The sequence below is a fragment of the Canis lupus genome, chromosome 32 (genome assembly GCF_048164855.1).
Source record: "Canis lupus baileyi chromosome 32, mCanLup2.hap1, whole genome shotgun sequence".
Classification (NCBI taxonomy): Eukaryota; Metazoa; Chordata; class Mammalia; order Carnivora; family Canidae; genus Canis; species Canis lupus.
This window is the reverse complement of record NC_132869.1, coordinates 30,644,909-30,664,240: the sequence shown is the minus strand read 5'-3', so window position 1 is coordinate 30,664,240 and position 19,332 is coordinate 30,644,909. Positions and strand designations below refer to the sequence as shown.

Genomic DNA, 19,332 nt, shown 5'->3' with positions numbered 1-19,332 from the left:
GGGCTGTGGAGGGCTCTAATCTGGGTATATCTACGTCCAGGGTTCAGGGCCTTGCTTCATTACTACCAAACAAAACAAGACTGCAGTGTAGAGAACGCTGGTCATTGTAGGATGGTATGACAGAAAATGTGTAGTACCTAGCATCCTGAGAGGCAGGCATGGATGAGACTCTATAAGCATTTTATTGGCGTGGTGAAACATCTTTTGAGTTTGACTGATTTCAGCTTTAGTCATCATACACACTTTTCTTTGAATTAAATAAATCCACTTTGGGGGCACCTGGGTGGCTCAGTGGTTGAGTGTCTGCCTTTGGCTCAGGTTGTGATCCCGGGGTCCTGGAGTCAAGTTCCACATGGGGCTCCCCGCAGGGAGCCTGTTTCTCTCTCTGCCTATGTCTCTGCCTCTCTGTGTCTCTCATGAATAAATAAAATCTTCAAAAAAAATAAATAAATAAATCCAACTACAACACAAGACAACTTTCAGTTACTCTAATTCTAATGAAACGGAATGGTTCTCTTCCTTGTAAGATCATCCTTTCCCTTGTATAAAGAAACAGGAAGCTCCCTGGGCCTTTTGATGCCAGGAAATTCACAATATTCCAAAAAAGAATGTAGCGGGGTACCTGGCTGGCTCAGTCAGGAGAGTATAGGCCTCTTGATCTCAGGGTCATGAGTTTGAGCCCCACATTGCATGTAGAAATTACCAGGGGTGGGGGGATGGCAGGGAATGTAGACTCAATGGCAAGAGAACCAAAAGGATCCATGGGAGGAAGAGTCAAACTTTGGGTCGAGTCAGGTAAGAATAACATCAGGCTGAAGAGGAGATAGAAGTTCAGTCTTACACAATGGACAGGACTGGATAGATGAAGGAGAAGGGCAGCATTCCAGAGCTTCAGAAAAAATTACCCTTCCACCTGGGGGGAGTTCTACCCTTTGTTCATGACTCAGTTTGTCACATCCTTCTACTCCCTCACAGATAGTACTCACCACCCAGGACTTGGTGACCCCAGGGCCTAGTACAGGGCCTGTCAGATGAGTAGGTATTCCATAAAATCTCAACACTGAGTAACTGTTTCTGAGCCTACTTTCCCTATGTAATGGCAAGCTTCTTGAGAGCCCACAATTATTTTTCTTAAAGATTTTATTTATTTATTCATTAGAGAGAGACAGAGGCAGAGACACAGGCAGAGGGAGAAGGAGGCTCCATGCAGGGAGCTTGATGTGGGACTTGATCCTGGAACTCCAGGATCACACCCTGAGCCGAAGGCAGATGCTTAACTGCTGAGCCACCCAGGCATCCCCAGAGCCCACAATTATTTACTTTTCTCAACACTGCACAGATTTTCAGCAATTATTTGATAAATAGGTGGATGCAATTCCTCCACCTGATTTCTTTCTTTTTTATTACAGAGGAACAAGTATCTAAAAGAAATTATAGCTCTGTTAAAAAACAAAAACAAAACCCCAACAACAACAACACTTTTGGACTGGGAGTCAGAACACAAATTTGGATTGGGAGGCCACTGTCTGAACAGCAGTACCATAACATAGGGCCTGTGTGACCTGATGATTCCAGAGTTATGCATAAACACACTATGTCTCAGTCCTTGCAAAACTCACTTAACATATAGCAAAGATCTTATTATTAGCAAAGCTAAACCACAGTATATGCTGCTACCATTATTGTTAATGCTTCACGACCTGTTTGGAAAAAACTAAAATACAGAATCTGAAAGGTTTTTCTTTACCCCAAGATGATAGAAAATCAAGTAACTGACAGTTGTCAAGCCAGCAGAGAGAGTAGGAAAGGTAATGTCATGGCTCTTCCCTGAAAACCAGCCTAACATGTCCTGCTTATGCTATTCTTTTTCTTCTTCTTTGCTTAAAAGGAGGTCAGTGGGATAATTTATGACTCAGGTTTTAGATGTGCAAAAACTTTAAACCAGAGAGATATTATGGGTACTCTAGTTCTAAAATCTTCCGTAGAACTGATTTAAAAAAAGAGGCCATAGGTTTCAGTCCTGACTGCTTCTCAGGACAGCAGGAAGCCAACTACTTAAAGTGAAATAGTGTACAAAATGCTTGTTTCTTATAGAATGCAATCATTCATTTATTCACCCATATATACTCATTGAGTTACCATTCACTAGACCAGATGCTACTCCTTGTACAGGGAGGACCCCAACAAGCAAAATAGGGGAATGAATCTGTAATAAGGGCCAATGTTACCCTGATCACAAAAGTTTTTCTAGTGCCTCAGTGATTCCAGGATGATGTCAGGGCTCAAAGAATTTGCGTGGCTGGGAATCTCTAAGGCTTCTGAAGGGCTCCAGGATTAGTCTGGATCCTTCTGAATATTCCTAGGCAACATCTAAATGGGTAAGATACCATCAGAATAAGAAGAAACCACAGCACAAGCAAGAGCTGTCCAACTTTAGTGCCACCCAACATGGTGGCAACAAGTCATCTGCATGACACTGCTATGACCTATGTTAATTATTTGCCTATAACAACTGAAAGCCTCAAAACAGGGTTGTCCTGAAAGCTGAGAGAATAAATTTAAATTCATATGCAAGAAGAAGAAAGTACATGTAACTTCTAACCAGGATTTCTAACCATTAACCACTTGTTACTGGTGGTTAAGGGCAGCATTTGCTGTAATCTTGTGGGTCCTCACATCACCACATAGAGTGGACAGATTTTATCATTACCGTCATGTGTGCATATATGTATGCACACATATGCACATATATACACACACATATACATATACTTGACTACTAAAGATACTTCACTATAAAACTCTCAACTTGAAAAGATGATAGATGATTATTTGTGCTATAGAAGGCTTAAATAAGACTTAGTAAGAATTCATTGAGCAAGCCCTCTTAAAATTTCACATGGTGGGTCCCATTTTTTGTCATAAAGTCCTCAGAGGACTACTACATTTTAACTCTGGGTCCCCTGCACCAAAGAAGGTCATGAGAACGCCCCCCCACCCCCCACAGCAGAAGAGTGCTCAGTCTGCTCCATTATTTCAGTGGATGTCAACTTTCTCAGGGTTGGTCTCAATTTTAAAATATTATGGCCCCACATTTCAAAAAGACTTTTACTCCCCAAACTTTGTATGTTTGTAAAAATCAACCTCCTAGTTTCTAGTCACTGAAGACCTATCTCTGATGAGGAGGTATATAATCACTTTCTCCATACCAGGCTGCAGAAACTCAAGCCAAATAAAGGAGCATAGCTTTCTCTTTGCCTGACAGATTTCTGAAATGCAGAAAGCATGCTCAAGGAGCTTCCAAGCAAGGAAGCACAGCTTTGCATCCAAGGCTCCCTGACCAGGCTTCTACCCTCCCCAGGAAAGGCAGGTGAGCACTTACTGGGGCTGGGTTTTGGGCTGCCCAGAGGGTCTCTATCCATTACTGAGGCTGACAAACCAGTAATGTGGGAGGCAGTGACTCAGGCAGACAGGAATGAAGCCAAGACCAGGAGAAAGGAGGCATAAGGAAAGCAGGAGAGACCAGGTGCAGAGAGAGAGAGGGTAAGCTGGATAGAAGGAAGGGAAGCTGTGGGACACACAAGAAGCTAGAAGCCAAACTCATCTATTTGGATTTGGGGAAGCATTCAATTACACATTCATGTCTCCCCAGTTACTATCCTAGATGAGAAAAGACTGGCTAAATATTTCAATGCTCCAGAAAAAAAAAAAAAAAAAAAAACCTATTATAATGAAAAATCCTTTTGAATTTTCTTCTGTTTACCTTTGAAAGACACGTATAAATTTACTGAGGAAAAAAAAAAGTTTCTTTATTCTCTTTCCTCCCCAGTGGTGAATCTCTCCATGAGTCAGTCTAAATGTCAGAAGAAAAAGGCATCTTCTCAGGAATATATAAATATTTATAGACAACATTACTCCATCACCCCTGAAATGTTAAACAGAGCTATTTTTCCATTCTCTTTATTGATTTAGTTATATGGTACATAAAAATCAGAAGGCAAAAAAAGGTTAACGGTAGAACGCAAATCACCAGGTCACGCATCAACTAAATGCAGATTCCCACCCCCACCCCAACAAATATTAAGTTGCTTTGAGATACATCCACAGAGAGCAGTAAGAAAAACAAAAAATTCCTGTCAAAACAAACTCAGGCTCAGATGACTAAAGAGTGGCTGTTTGAGTACCTTCATCTGTGATCAGAGCCTTTAAGTCTGTGGAACTCTTCCTCTGAGATAGATGCTCTTAAGGCTAAGTTCTACCAGCCTGACTGGGTTGGTGGGAAAGAGTGAAACTCTGGTGAGATGATTATAAAACCAAAATCCAGGGAGGGCGCTGTCAAGACCTCATTGAGCTCTCAAAATGCTTGGTTGGCCCTCCTCAACTGTCTTGCTTTCTATTAGGCTAGTTCACTTACACAAACCAAAAAAGAAAAATCACCTGATTATGTTAATACATGCAGAAAAAGCATTTGACAAACTTCAATACCCATTCACAATAGAAACTGTCAGTCAGTAGTAATAGAACTTCCTCAACTGGATAAAGATTATCTACAAAAAAACCTACAGCTAACATCATACTTAATGGTGAGAAACTTGAAGCTTTCCTACTAAGATCACATAAAAGACAAGGATATCGTCTTTGACCACTCCTTTCAACACTGCACTGAAAGCTCTTGCTAATGCAATAAATAAGGTAAGAGAAGGAAACAGAAAGTATACAGACTGGGAAGGAAGAAATAAAACTGTTTGCAGACGACATAATCCACTATGTAGGAAATCCAAAAGAGCTGACAGAAAAAACCTGGAACTCATAATTACAGCAAGGTTGTAGGATACAAGGCTAATATAAAAAGTCAACTGCTTGCCTGTATACCAACAAAGAACAAGTGGAAACTAATACTAAAAACACAATACCATAGACATTAGCACCTCCCCTAAATGAAATACTCAGGTATAAATCTAACAAAGATCTGTAGGAAAAGAAGTACAAAAATCAGATGAAGGAAATCAAAGAAGTAAATAGAAGGAGAGATAATCAATGTTCCTGGATAGAAAGACTCAATATTTTTTTCCTTTTTTCAAAGATTTTATTTATTTATTCATGAGAGACAGAGACAGAGAGAGAGGCAGAGACACAAGGCAGAGGGAGAAGCAGGCTCTATACAGGGAGCCTAACGTGGGACTCGATCCCAGGTCTCCAGGATCAGGCCCTGGGCTGAAGGCAGCACTAAACCACTGAGCCACCCAGGCTGCCCCAAAAGACTCAATATTATCAAGGTGTCAGTTCTGTCCCACCTGGTCTATAGGTTCAAAGCAATCTCAATCAAAGCTCCATCAAGTTACTTTATGGATATCAACAAAGTGATTCTAAAGTCTTGTGGAGTGGCAAAGGACCCAGAGTAGCCAATACACTATTAAAGAAACACTTGACTTTAAGACTGACTATAGCATCCCCATGTTCATTGCACCATTATTCACAATAGCCATGGTATGGAAACAACTCCAGTGTTCATAAAGGGATAGAGAAAATACGGTGCATCTATGTATAGAATGGAATATTATTTGACCTTTAAAAAGAAGGAAATCCTGTCATTTGTGAAAGCATAGATGAACCAAAAGAACATTATGCTAAGTGAAATAAACCAGACAGATAAAGACAAATATCACATGATCTCACTTACACATAGAATAAGGGGGAAAAAAGTCAAACTTTACAAACACAGTAGAAAAGTAGCTGCCAGGGGCTGGGGGCAGGGCAATTAGGGAGAGGCTGGTAAAAAAAGGGACAAATATTCTGTTAAAGAAGAATACTGTCTTAGAGTCTAAGTGTGGCTATAGTTGATAACACTGTATTGCTTAATTGAAATTTGCTTAGGAAGTAGAACTTAAATGTCCTTACCAAAAAAAAAGAAAAGAAAAAGAAAAAGAAGAAAGGGGAAAAAAGGTAAAAGGTAAATATGTGAAGTGATCGAGGTGTTGCAAGGGTGTAGTTAAGTAGGTAGAGCAAAGAGCTTTTAGGGCAGTGAAACTATTCTGTATATTATAATGATGGATATATATCATTATATATTTATCTAATTAACCCAGGATCCTTTCACAGTATATACACACATAGACCAGTGGAACAGAAGGAGCCCCAAAATAGACCTCCATGGATATAATCTACTGATCTTTGGACAAAGGACCAAAAGCAATACAATGAAGTAAAGATAGTTTCTTAACAAATGGTTTTGGTACAGCTAGATAACCACATTAAAAAAAAAAATCTAGATAATAGACAATATAACCTTAACAAGACTTCACTCAAAATATTATCACAGACCTAAATCTAAAATAAAACTAAACTACTCCTAGAACATAGGAGAAAACCTAGATGACCCTGAATATGGTGATGCCTTTTTAGGTACATCAAGGACATGACATATGAAAAAAGTTATTGAAAAGCTAGATTTCATAAAATTTCCTAACTTCTGTTCAAAGACAGTATCAAGAGACTAAGAAGACTAACCACAGATTGGGAGAAAATATTGGCCAAAAACTCATCTGATAAAGACTATTATCCAAAATATACAAGTAACTCTTAAAACTCAGTAACAAACAGCTTCATTTAAAAATAGGTCAAAGCCCTTAACAGACATCTCAGAAGATCTATAGATGGCAAATAAACACATGAAAAGACACTCCACAGGGATGTCCGGGTAGCTCAGTTGGTTAAGTGTCCGACTTTCCATTTCAGATTCTCTCCCTCTCCCTTTGCCCCTTCCCCAACCCCTCAAAAATAAATAAATCTTAAAAAAAAAGAAGAAAGAAAGAAAGAAAGAAAGAAAGAAAGAAAGAAAGAAAGAAAGAAAGAAAGAAGAAAGAGAGAGAGAGAGAGAGAGAGAGAGAAAGAAAGAAAGAAAGAAAGAAAGAAAGAAAGAAAGAAAGAAAGAAAGAAAGAAAGAAAGAAAAAGAAAGAAAGAAAGAGAGAGAAGACGCTCCACAGTATAGGTCATCAGGGAAATCTAAGTTGAAACAAGATACATATCTACATACATATTAGGTTAGCCAATAACTAGAACACTGACAAAACTTGTGAGCATGTGGAAAAACAACAACTCTTATCCCCACACTGGAGAGAATGCAAAATGGTACAGCCAATTTGGAAGACAGTTTGGTGGTTTCTTCCAAAATTAAATATACTTTTATCATTCGATGTAGCAATCACACTCCTTGGTATTTACCCAAAGGACTTGAAAACTTATGTCCACATATGAACCTGCACACTTACCCACAGGAGTTGAAAACTTATATCCACATAAAAAACCTGTTAAAAGCTTTATTCATAATTGCCAAAACGTGAAAACAACCAAGATGTGCCTTCCGTAGATGAATGTATTAGTAAACTGCAGTACATTTAGATGATGAATTATCATCTAACACTAAAAAGAAATAAGCTATCAAGCCATGAAAAGACATGGAAGAACTTTAAATGCATATTACTAAGTGAAAAAAAGCCAAACTGAAAATGCTACATATCATGTGATTCCAACTATATGACATTCTGGAAAACATAATACTAAGGATACAATAAAAAGATCAGTGGTTGCAAGGGTGGAGTTAAGTAGGTAGAGCAAAGAGCTTTTAGGGCAGTGAAACTATTCTGTATATTATAGTGATGGATATATGTCATTATATATTTATCTAAACTGATTTAATGTACACCAAAGTGACTCTTTAAACTATGGATTTTGGATGATTATGATGTAGTTTATCTGTAGTAAAAAAGGCTATGCACATACTATTTTGTTAGATGATGTTGGTAACTGAGGGGGGTTGTGCACGTGTGGGAACAGGGAGTACATGGAAAATCTCTGTACCTTCCTCTCAGTTTTATTATAAATCTCAAATTTTTCTAAAAAATTAAATCTTCAAAAAATTTTTTCATGAGATGCAATTCTCAAAGTTCTCTTCTTTTGAGCATATACCAGAGTGGAAATGCTGGGTCATATGGTAATTCTTTGTTTCATCTTTTGAGAAACTGCCTCTTTTTCCAAAGCAGCTGCACCTTTTACATTTCCTCCAGACATCTGTAGGATTCCAGTTTCTCCAAATTCTCCCCAACACTTGTCATTGTCATTTTTATTATGACCACTCTATAAGGTGAGGTGGTTTCTTATTATGGTTTTGATTTGCATTTCCCCGAGACTAATGATTTTGAACATTCTTTAATGTGCTTATTGATCATTTGAATATCTTCTTTGGAAATAGTTATTCTAATTCTTTATTCATCTTAAAGATTATTTCCCTTTTTGTTGTTACATCATCAGAGTTTTTTTTCCATATAATTTGCAAACATTTTCTCCTATTCTATACATGGTCTCTTCACTTACTTGACTGTCCTTTCATGCCCTAATGTTCTTTCAGTTTTGATCAAGTCCATTTTTTCCTTTCATTGCTTATACTTTTGGTGTCATAATTAAGAAATCATTGCCCAATTCAAGGTCATAAAGATTTACACCTATATTTCCTTCTAAGAGTTTTGTAGTCTTATAGCTCCTACAACTTAGAATCTTTGATCCATTTTAAATTTTTTATGTATAGTTTGAGGAAAGGATCCAAATTTAGTCTTTTATCAGCTATTTATTTATTTATTTATTTATTTATTTATTTATTTATTTTAGTAGGCTTTACATCAAAGTGGGGCTCAAACTCACAACCCATAAATCAAGAGTTATATGCTCTAGGGACTGAGCAAGCCATGCACTTCACTATCAGCTTTCAAACCTAAGAAAGAGCTTTCTCTTCACTTTCACTGAATGGTGGAGGTGAGGGAAAAGCCAGAGAATTCCATATCTAAGTTTAATTTATATACACAAGAAGAGAGGACAGCAACTGAACTTTCCTTGATGCATCTGAAATTCCCTTCAGTAATTACAGAAATTCAGTGTTTTGAGCACTGGGATGGAGTTCAGTGCTCTGGGATTTTCAAATGACTAGCCAAGGAGAAAGAAGATTTCAGCTTAAGGAATACCACCTTAAAACTATCAACATCAATGAAATAAACAGTACTGAATACCAGTAACACAGCCTGCACTCTGCTAACCCTAATATATAAATACCTAAGTCACAGTCCCTAACCCTAAGACCTAATCAACTAGCTTAGAAGTAAGGATGGTTTCCCAGAAAGTGTTTCAATCTCTAGGAGTTAAGCAGTTAATGACGTAAGTCCTTAAAAAAAAAAAAAAAAAAAAAAAGTCAAATATGCTGGAGCCAACAGATCTAATAAAATATTCCAACAGGGCCACTTCTGTGACACTAGATTTAATTTTGACCATCCTGACAAATCTCCATGTCATACAAAGGGCTATCACCTCACCAAATAAATAGTAAATTTCCTCAAAGATACAGAAAGAAGAGATCTCTGAATTAAGAATAAGGAGGTGTTAAAATGGCCTATGCATCCTCAGTAGGAATGTTCATGTGTTTTCTAAGGGACTTTTCCAAGGCTTACGTGGGTTAGAACTCTGTTTTATCAGCTGCCTGGATCTTTATTTTTTAATAGCTTAATATTTACCTTTTATTGTGTTCTCCAAACACTACGAAAGTGAAGGAAAGCACAATGTACTCAAAAACATATTTGGAAAGATGTGAGAGGGTGAGCAGAAAATATACAAAATCAATATATCCCTTATTCTTAGGGGAAACAACATTTTGAGAAGATCTGCTCTGAGCCACGATCTTGCAATCCAAATAAAACTGTGGCCCTCAGCTTATAGCTTAGCCTCATGCTGATCTCTCTCAGAATTTCAGGAAAACTTCAGAAAATGCCTCGTTTGGGGAAAATAGAAACTCCACAAAACTAGTAGATATCAATATAGGAAGACAGGCCAAAAAAAAAAAAAAAAAGGAAACTTTAAAAACAAAAGTCATGACTGGTAACACCAGTCCTGAAGCTCAGGTTCAGGGTTCTTTTCTAAGAAGAAGCCAGCCCTTAAAATTGGTATAATCTCAGTAAGAGTCACATGTGGTCAAGGAGAAGCACCATCTCACACAGAGAGAGAAACACCATGTACTGATCATCCATGATGTGCTAGGCATATAATATTTATCTCATTTATGCCATCCAGGGACCACAAACAGTTGGTGACACCAAGGAAGCAGTAGAGTCTAGATGAAGTCTACCTAAATTTTGGTCCACTATCAAATCTGGGAAATGTAAAACTGAAAGTTACATAATACTAGAGTTATGTAACCAGGATCGTCTGGGGGAAACCATGCAGGTGATCAAGACATGGAATTCCAGAGAGAAGATGGTACCATGGAATCCGATTATTTTAGGACCAATTCTTCTTAGGACACCCAGGACTGTGCTCTGATTCTATAAGAACTTTGGTCTTACCAGTTGACTGGCCCTCTAAGAGGTTACCAAATAAAAACTCCTCTGAAGAGCTCTAAAATACCAAACACCTCTTATACCCGGGTCACTTAATGTCTACTTAGCCTCAATGAACAAGGGTTTATGAGTGGGAGGTCAATTTCCCATTTGCTCTTTCCTCATATTTAGAGCACAGAAACATCCAACCCTTCTTCTAATCCTGGATCTTAACTACAATAAACAGCAAGACTTTACTTAATATCCAGAACTTTCTTAGAAAAATCTTTTAGGACAGACTTGGAGACAGCATATGACCTCTACGATAATTCGTACATAATTATAATAATTACATTTAATTCAACAAATACTTATTGAAAGCTTACTGTACATGATGTGCTAAGTATTATTTCAACTTTTGTTCCTGTTTCAACAGCATTGTCTACTTGGTATTTTACTTATATAAGCTACTTCAGAATAACAATGCAGTCAAATCCCAATGTGTTGCTTTCAAAGGCCAAGGATGCCTCAGTGGGTATGTGAACAGTTTGAAAACTACAATAATTTTCCTCTTACCCCAGAAGTATACAGTGAATTATCAGTATAAGCGTGAAAAATTACAGTTCTCACCTTGTTACCAAGACTAAGTATCTGCAACATGAGACTTAAATAGAACAATGACTATCAATTAGCATCTTTGTTAAATTTCTCAGTAGAAAGAGGCTTAGTATTATGTATTATGGAACAAATGTGAAATGCTGACTTCTACATCAGGACTATAGAAAAGAAGAATGCTCACTTTCCATGTTGATAGCTCATGTATGATTTCATCCTTTTTGTAATTTACTCTATTGAAAACTAAAGTCACAATACAGTCAGAATCTTAATGGATTAAATCCAATGCTAAATACTTCCAAGCTTCACTGGACATAAGCCACAGAAAAAAATGCCATCTCTACATGGAGAGAATTGAGAGGGGCAAATAAGCAAGCCGAAAACTGCCTAATAAAAATAATTCATTCTGGAAGTTTTAACAAGATGCTTTCTTAAAAATAAATAAATAAAACCTTGGAGAAATTGGAAAAGGCAAAGAAAATTAATGTACTTGGCAAAATAACCCATTTTTAAAATTCAAATAAACAGAGGTAATTCTGGCATAGCTAAGAGACAAAACCCTTTGCATGTGTTCAGTATGGCTCTATTTTTAAAATAAGGTCTCTAAAAAAATAATAATAAAATAAGATAAAATAAGGTCTCTGATGCAACAGCAGTTCAATTTCTGCTACCCTCTAAAAAGCAAAATCAATGTTTTACAATATGATTCTGTATGTGGCAAGCCTCTTCACTTATCTCAAGTATAATTGCAACTATCAAACGTTACTATTCTATGAATAAAAGGTAAAAGCAGAAATAAAGACTTTGCTTACCTAATTCCCTGCTTGGCTGGCTCCCAAAATTCATCAACTCCCTCTATCAGGAGGGACAAAGAGAAATCCAGACAGAAATGGCATACCTATAAATTCTCATGATGAGAGCAACTGAAGTATCTGGGGTACAACTGCATCCTACCAAAGGGCAGAATGATATAGAGAGTTTAACATATAACCTTTCTTCTTGCACATCCAGACGATGGATCATCCCCTTAAGAATTCTCTTTTGCCAAGAAACAAAATGATCTAACTACTAGAACTGCATTAGCCTTTGGTGATAATGAAATTTTAAAAGGCATGTGTATTAAAGGCGTGGCTGGCATAAGCATCTCATAAAATGAGACATTCTTTGCTTCTTTTACCACCAGCACTCACCTTAGTCCTTCCTTTCAACCCTCAAAAAACAAGCCCGCAATCTTATTTTAGTAGGGCAGAGTTTAAAATACTTTTAATAAAATTGAGTATCTGCCAAGAAGAAAGTATTGGTATTTGTATTTGTATTGGTATTTGTCCTTGTGCTGAAACTAAATCCCACACTCCTGAAGCCTTTCCCCTATGTGTCTGCCATTCAGTACCAAACACAATTCATGACATCTTTAGTTTCCTCTCTATGCCAACTTCATGCCAGTAGTCACAGATACCTGATCCAACTAAAAGCTCTCATCTGACTTTGCAGGACATGGGCCGCTAAGAACTGTGTGTCCTTGGACAAGACATTTATTATCCAAGTCTCCCTCTCCTTCTGTGTAAGGACAAGGTGATCTCAGAATGGCCTGCCAACATCCAGTGCTTACGTGGAGGTACAAAACCTGGCTGTCAAGCTTGCCGGTAGCAGGGAGAAAGTGGACTTTGGCCTCAGGTACTTGTGTTCAGTTGTCTCAAAGGACTCAGATTTTAGAATTAGAGAAGAAAATAATAAAGGGTAGTCTTGATTATGTTCATGTATTTTCCACACTGCAGTCCACAATGCTTTGGCCTGCCCAGGCTTTTGACTGTTAACTTCCATGGGGGAGGTGTTGATAAATGTCAAACTATATTATCATCCCAGCAAAGTGGACTTTAAGCACCCTTTTTTAAATTGTCCATTCAAATGGATGAAAAGTAACAAAATTGTATTTTCCTAAGCCACAGAAGACACAATTCTATCAGATATTACACTGAATTTTTACTCTGAAAAACTATGTGTATCGAATAACTGACACAATGCTTGACCAGCTCCTGTTAAAAGGTCTTTTATGTGCTAATTGCCTCCCTTGTACATTTATATAAACTATTATTCCAAATGCTTGAAGACCATGAGAATGAATGATTTGAAGGCAAGGGCTGTAGGATGACATGTGCTCTCAAACTCACCCTCTGGCTGTGGAAAAAATGTGGTATCTGCCCATTGTCCAGCACCAAATGTAAATGGATTTCATGGGGGATGCAGGTCTACCCTCCCTAGAGCTTCCATGTCCTTGGCCTCCCTCTATTGTACATTCATAGATGAGTGGCCTACCATCTTTCCTCCAGATCCATTCTCATCTGCACACACTTGGATCTCTGCATCTCTCCAGCAAAATGACTTCAGCAGAGCACAGCCTGAAAGCCAGGCTGATGACACGGAAACCCAGATTGGCTGGATTTGAAAGAGTCCTAAACTTTGAGAAGACAGGTGGCTGTATTTAAAATTCCTCCTTGCCCATCAGCTTTAGCCCAAGTTCCTCCCAACCACCCCTAAAACATATGCTATGGGAGTTCCTGTCCTCTCCCTGCCCTTACCAGGGCACAGGAGCCTAGCTGCTCCCAGGAGCTGCTTGGCTTCCTCCTGGCTCTCCAGCACACTGCACTCTAATGGAATGGATGCTGAAACCTCTAAAATCAGCTCATGGCAAAAGGCATTTCCTCCCAGTCCTTGTCCTAACCACAGCCTATGCCCTCTTCACCTTTAATTCAATTACACAGATGAATAATGTATAATTAGGTCTCTCATAGTGAGAAGTCCTCAGCTTACAAGGCAGCCACCAAAGCCTGGCCATACCTCACTGAAAGGGGCGCCACCACAGTCAGCACTTTGAAGAGTTCCAGTTGTGATTAGGATGACTCCAACTTGGAAAAGCTTTCCTAACACGTTCATTTAGGCCTGTGTAATCAGAAAAGTAGGTCAGGGGCCCGAGTCAGTCTGAAGGCCAATATGCACATCTGCTAGTCAAAAGCTAAGTCCCAGGGGCTTTACATGGTTTGCAAGATGTAAGCAATGACATCTGCAGATGGGTTTTCCCAATATTGCCTCACTGGTACCCCCACATCAACCTTGACGACCAGCAGAAGGACAATACACACTCCTGCATTTTCTAATTATTCCCCAAACTTGACAATAATCCCCCTTAGGCAGCCAAAAAAAGGGAAATCTAGAGTGTTATTGGAACCAGGAACTTTCTGGTCACTGCTCCAGCAGTTCAAGGCAACAGCCTCTGAAACGGGCTTCATCTTTCTTAGCTGTGCTGTGTGTTTTGTTTTTTAGTTTTTGTTTTTGTTTTTTTCCTATTTGGTCAGTACATGTCACATTAACATGGTATATTTCTAGTCTCCAACTTTTTTTTTTTTTTGAAGTCAGTCCTCTTCTTGCCTTTCCTCTCATCATGTGTTTATGTGTATAACTGCCCACGCACACACACTTTTGACATTACACATAGGACTGCTGAGGAATTGTCAGCACTCTGGTGCTCTAAGACAGCTTGACAAAGCAGCAGAGGGAAACTGTCAAAGCTTACCCATTTCTTCCATTTCTGTTCTTCCCTCTTAACTGTGATATTTTATCTCCTCTCTCACCACCCCCCAAGAGAAAAACCATATGCTTTTCAAGAGACCAGTGTCTGAGACAAAGCAACACAACAGCACCCTGACATAGCCTACACCACGTTTGAGACCTTCCTACTTCTAGCCCTTCCCAGGCCAAAACATTCCATCCTTCTGTGCACAGAAAGGACGATTCATTCAAGATAGCTTATTTTATGAGGTGAGAAGCAACAAACTTCCTATAGCGTCACAGTAACTTTTTTTTTTAAGATTTTATTTTTTTATTATGAATGACACAGAGAGAAGCAGAGACACAGGCAGAGGAAGAAGCAGGCTCCATACAGGGAGCCCAATATGGGGCTTGATCCCCGGACTCCAGGATTACACCCTGGGCCGAAGGCAGAAGCCAAACCACTGAGCCACCCAGGGATCCCACCACAGTAACTTTTAAATACATCAGAGAAGTAATATTGCAAGCCATCAAAGACTACTTTTTTCATATCTGGGAACAAATAAATAAATATAAAACCCTTTGCAAAAAGTATATAAAATTGCAGGCCCAACAGGGTCAATCTTCCTGGATCTAAGGAAGGTTAAACTAGCCATTTAAAACCAACACCAATATATTATATCCAAGTAGAATACAAAATTCTCATGTAGTTCTATTATAAAACCACTTGGAGTAGGGCCCTTAAGATATATCCTCAGGCTCCTGTTGAGATATCATATTCCTTACTCACTGCTGTGGTTAGGGCAACAGTGGAAATCCAGAATCTCAGCCATTATACAGTTGACAGGAAAATTATAATAATATACCCAATAAAGATGAACTAAGGGCAGATCTAACATTAGCAATGAACTTGATGGGTCAACTCTTTGAGGGAATGACAAATCAACAGTACTTCCAAAAATTAGAGTCCATATTTCTCTTCCCTATTTTACTCTCTTACCAGCTATCTTCTCACCCCCAAATGAAACATATGAACTCAAAAGCAAAAACTAAAGGTTCTAAATCTAATGAAAAGCTACCTAATGATGACAGTCAACTTTTTAAGCAACAAAGGACTAGAAGAAAATGTATTCTGAATTTTTTTCCACATCAGTATTAGCAGTAACCTCACAGCTAATGGTCTAAACTTAAGTGTATTGGTGTGGATTGGCTATGACTTACACTTAAGATACATTTACATTCCACATCTAGTATTTCATGTATGAACCACAGAGTGGACTTACAACCATTTTCTTAAAACGACATAGCCAGCAAAAACTCATTTAAAAATTTACACTTGGTTTTGGTAAATGGGACTATTAGTCAATCACTGGGTGAACCATGGAAGAGAGGCTTTCTTTGGGTTTACAAGCTATGAGATTTTCAATGAAAACAAATTATTTTCCCCATGTGTTCAAACCAATAGCCCCCTTCATCTGTAGTCATGAAAAACTCTCTGGAAAACATTCTACAGCGCTGTAGTATTTACCTACACTCACCTGATTTGGGATACTCTGTCTCCAAGAGGGGTGCTTCCATTGGCATGGTAATGTTTCATTCTTTCCCATCCTGGCATGGGTTTATCAGCAGAAGGCTCAGTTAAAATCTCCAATGCCCATTCAAACAGTCACTCCATATGGATACTAAGTAAAGCAAATCCACTTAGTGATTGTGCCATGAGGAGGTAAGGCCATATTGATCATCCTGATTAGTCCTGTCAGCTGGAAAAAGGCTTGCTGGCACTCAGGGCCAGCTGTGCAGGGTACACAGAGGCAATGGGCAACATCGAAGGCCTCCCAGCAATTGGTCTGGGCAGTGATGGATGCTATGTGGACAGCTTATGGGGTTATTAAGGATACAGAACTGGCCCAAGAGAAACCCAAACTACATCTCGTTTTATTAAGATAAAGTTAGATTAGTCATGATACAGTGCAGAACTAAGGAAGCTTTTGTCTCTTTTATCACTGACACACGCAGAAAAAAAATCAATGTATATATTAGACAACTCAGTGAGTGTATGTGTTAGATGGGGATTACAAAACACTACTTGTCTGCACTTTAAGAACAAGATACATAAAATTCTTGAGTAAACAAATTACCTAATTTTACACTATTTAATCTGTGTTTTTTATTAATTATATTGCTGAAAAGAAGAAAGGAGCCATGACTTTCTCTGCATTCCCTTTGTGCATATGAAGGCGCACCTGTTTAACAGATAAGGAAAAACATATCACTCTTCAGCCCTCATCCTGACAGGCCAGACTGAACGGAGACTGGCTGCTAGCTATCTCCTAACCCCAATCCCTCTGGACCTAGAAGAGTCCTCTAAAAGTTGCCAATGGTTGAAATCAGAAACCGTCAGAGAGAAATTCCCCTATATTTACACACACACACACACACACACACACACACACACACACACACACTGACACACATTCACTCACACACTCTTCTATTCCTTTCCTTCTGTGCTGTTTAATAAGTCCTTATTCATTTTAATTGTATAAGCTGAAGTAATTTTTTTTTTTAACTTTCTGATTCTCAGTTTCCAAATTAAGACTAATCATCATTTCTGAATTCAGAATACTAATACCTCCAAATCACGGGAACACCCAGGACACTAGATTAAATAAAGTCACTAATGCCTGGTAGGGTTTACATCTAAAGGACAGAGGGGAGCATAGGAAGGACATTAACACTCCAGAGGTTACCCCAAACAGACCAAGAAAAGCCTGGCTCATATGTGGTGCCTCCTAGGAAGGATGACAGAGGAGGTTTTCTTCTGGACAACAGTAAGCTTTTCCTGAATGTGCATACATGCTATCTGAAACTACGCAGAGAGCAATTCTCCATTCCAAACTGGCTTTACATCCTGACTCTCATTGGTGAGAGGCTGCCTTATAGAATTAGCTAGAAATTTTATGTGCTGAAATTTCCAAATGTAGTCATTCCTTTCGAACGCCTAATAATGGAAGCATGAGGTTTTGTTATATTGAGCCAATTCCTCTGTGGTCAGGGTGATCTTCACAGAAAATAAGAAGGCTATTGTCCCAATGAATGCAACCAAAGTAGATCATGTTGAAGTACAAGACTGCATCATCTCACTAACACTTTGCCATTATTTAAGTACCTCCACAACCACTTCAGGTGAACATACAGCAGCTGCATAGCTGAGTTTCACAGCAGGAGAACCTAACCTATGACAATTTAAGCTTCCAAAATACATTTGAGAATATGGGGCTGGGGGCATACAGGGTGGTTGAATCAGTGTCAGCAAGATACCACATTTTTATCTCTACTGACCAGATGAGTCCTTTCTTCTTTTAAAGACACTGTTACCCTTGCTCCCAGTAACTGCGTATTGACTTTCCTTTTTCCTCGCCTACTAGTGTGGGGCAGCAAACTGTGTCTCAGATGTTGTCTTTCTCACTGAAGACTCAAAAAGGACATCACTCCACAGCATCAACCTGCACCTTTTGCAGGGTTTGCAATTTGTTGACCCTCTAACCAGAGTCCTCAAGCACTGATCATGTGAATAAATCAGTACTTTATAGAGACCCAATCAATTCCTGAAATCCTACGGTGCTCCATGAAGCAGGTTTAAGGAACTGAAAATTCATTTTGGTAGAACACTGGTAGCAGGCATCCCTCCCCACAAATTCCAAAGGTCATGATTAACAAGACCATGGAAGTTCCTTCAACAGAGATTCTATTTTTTTTTTTATTTTTATTTTTTTTTATTTTATTTTTTTTAATTTTTTTTTTTTCAACAGAGATTCTAGTAAATTACCTTTTACGCTATGTTGACCACATGAAAATGGAAGGTACACCAAACGAGCTTCTAGCATATGGAAAATTTTCCTGCCTTGATTATACACACTGTAGTTTAAAACCTTGCTCAAATCAGAGCACCTTTAGCTAAAAGCTCAGTAAGTGGTAGGGTCTTCAGTCTCGGTCATTCTGCATTGGTTGCTGTATTAGTTCCCTAGAGCTGCCATAAAAAAAAAAAAAAATTACCACTTAATGTGTATTTTAAAACAATAGTTTAAAAAAAAAAAAAACAATAGTTTATTCTTCCATAACTACAGAAGCTAGATCTGGAATCAAGAGCTGCTGGGGTCGGGTGGGGGTGTCCTGAAGACTCTAAGGAGAACCACTCCTTGTCTCTGAGCTATCTTCACGTGGGATTCTTCTGTGTCCTGCCTCTTTTTATAAGGACACCAATCACTGGATTAATCGAGTATGACCTCATCTCCAACCTTAAGTAACTCCATCTACAAAGACTGTTTGCCATTAAGGTTACATTTTGTGTTTTCAGGTAGATATGAATTTGGAGGGGACTCTCTTCAACCCACTACAGTAATTAATGAACAGTCAAGTTGAAGTCTTAGGACAACTCCCATTTTGATATAAAAATACTTTTGGCAGAAATATGAAAATACAAAATATTATATACATATCCATGATAAATGAATAGTGTGGCATGTGAGTGACCTCATCTTAAGAAAACCAAGGATGAGCTAAGAAAAGCCACAACTATGAGTAAAGCAACACCAGCGGTGTCCATTTCTCTCTCACTCTTCTCTAACGTAACAGAGGTGTGTTGCTGGAGCCAAATATGGAAATTAAATGATATTTATCAGGAAAAACACACAGCACCGCCTCCCTCCTCACACCTTTAACCCAATGAAGATTCACTGGCAATACATACTACATGTTTACCTAGACTCGTTGCTATGCTGCACAGTTTAAAAATCAAACATTTCAGCATTCAGGCAACAT

General features: G+C 38.6%; 1 protein-coding gene across 7 annotated transcripts in view; it reads right to left on the bottom strand.

Annotated features, from left to right (window-relative positions):
* The window catches only part of TLN2 (talin 2), a 426,489-nt gene that overhangs the window by 206,234 nt on the left and 200,923 nt on the right, over window positions 1-19,332 (bottom strand). The gene's annotated exons all lie outside the window — the stretch shown is intronic.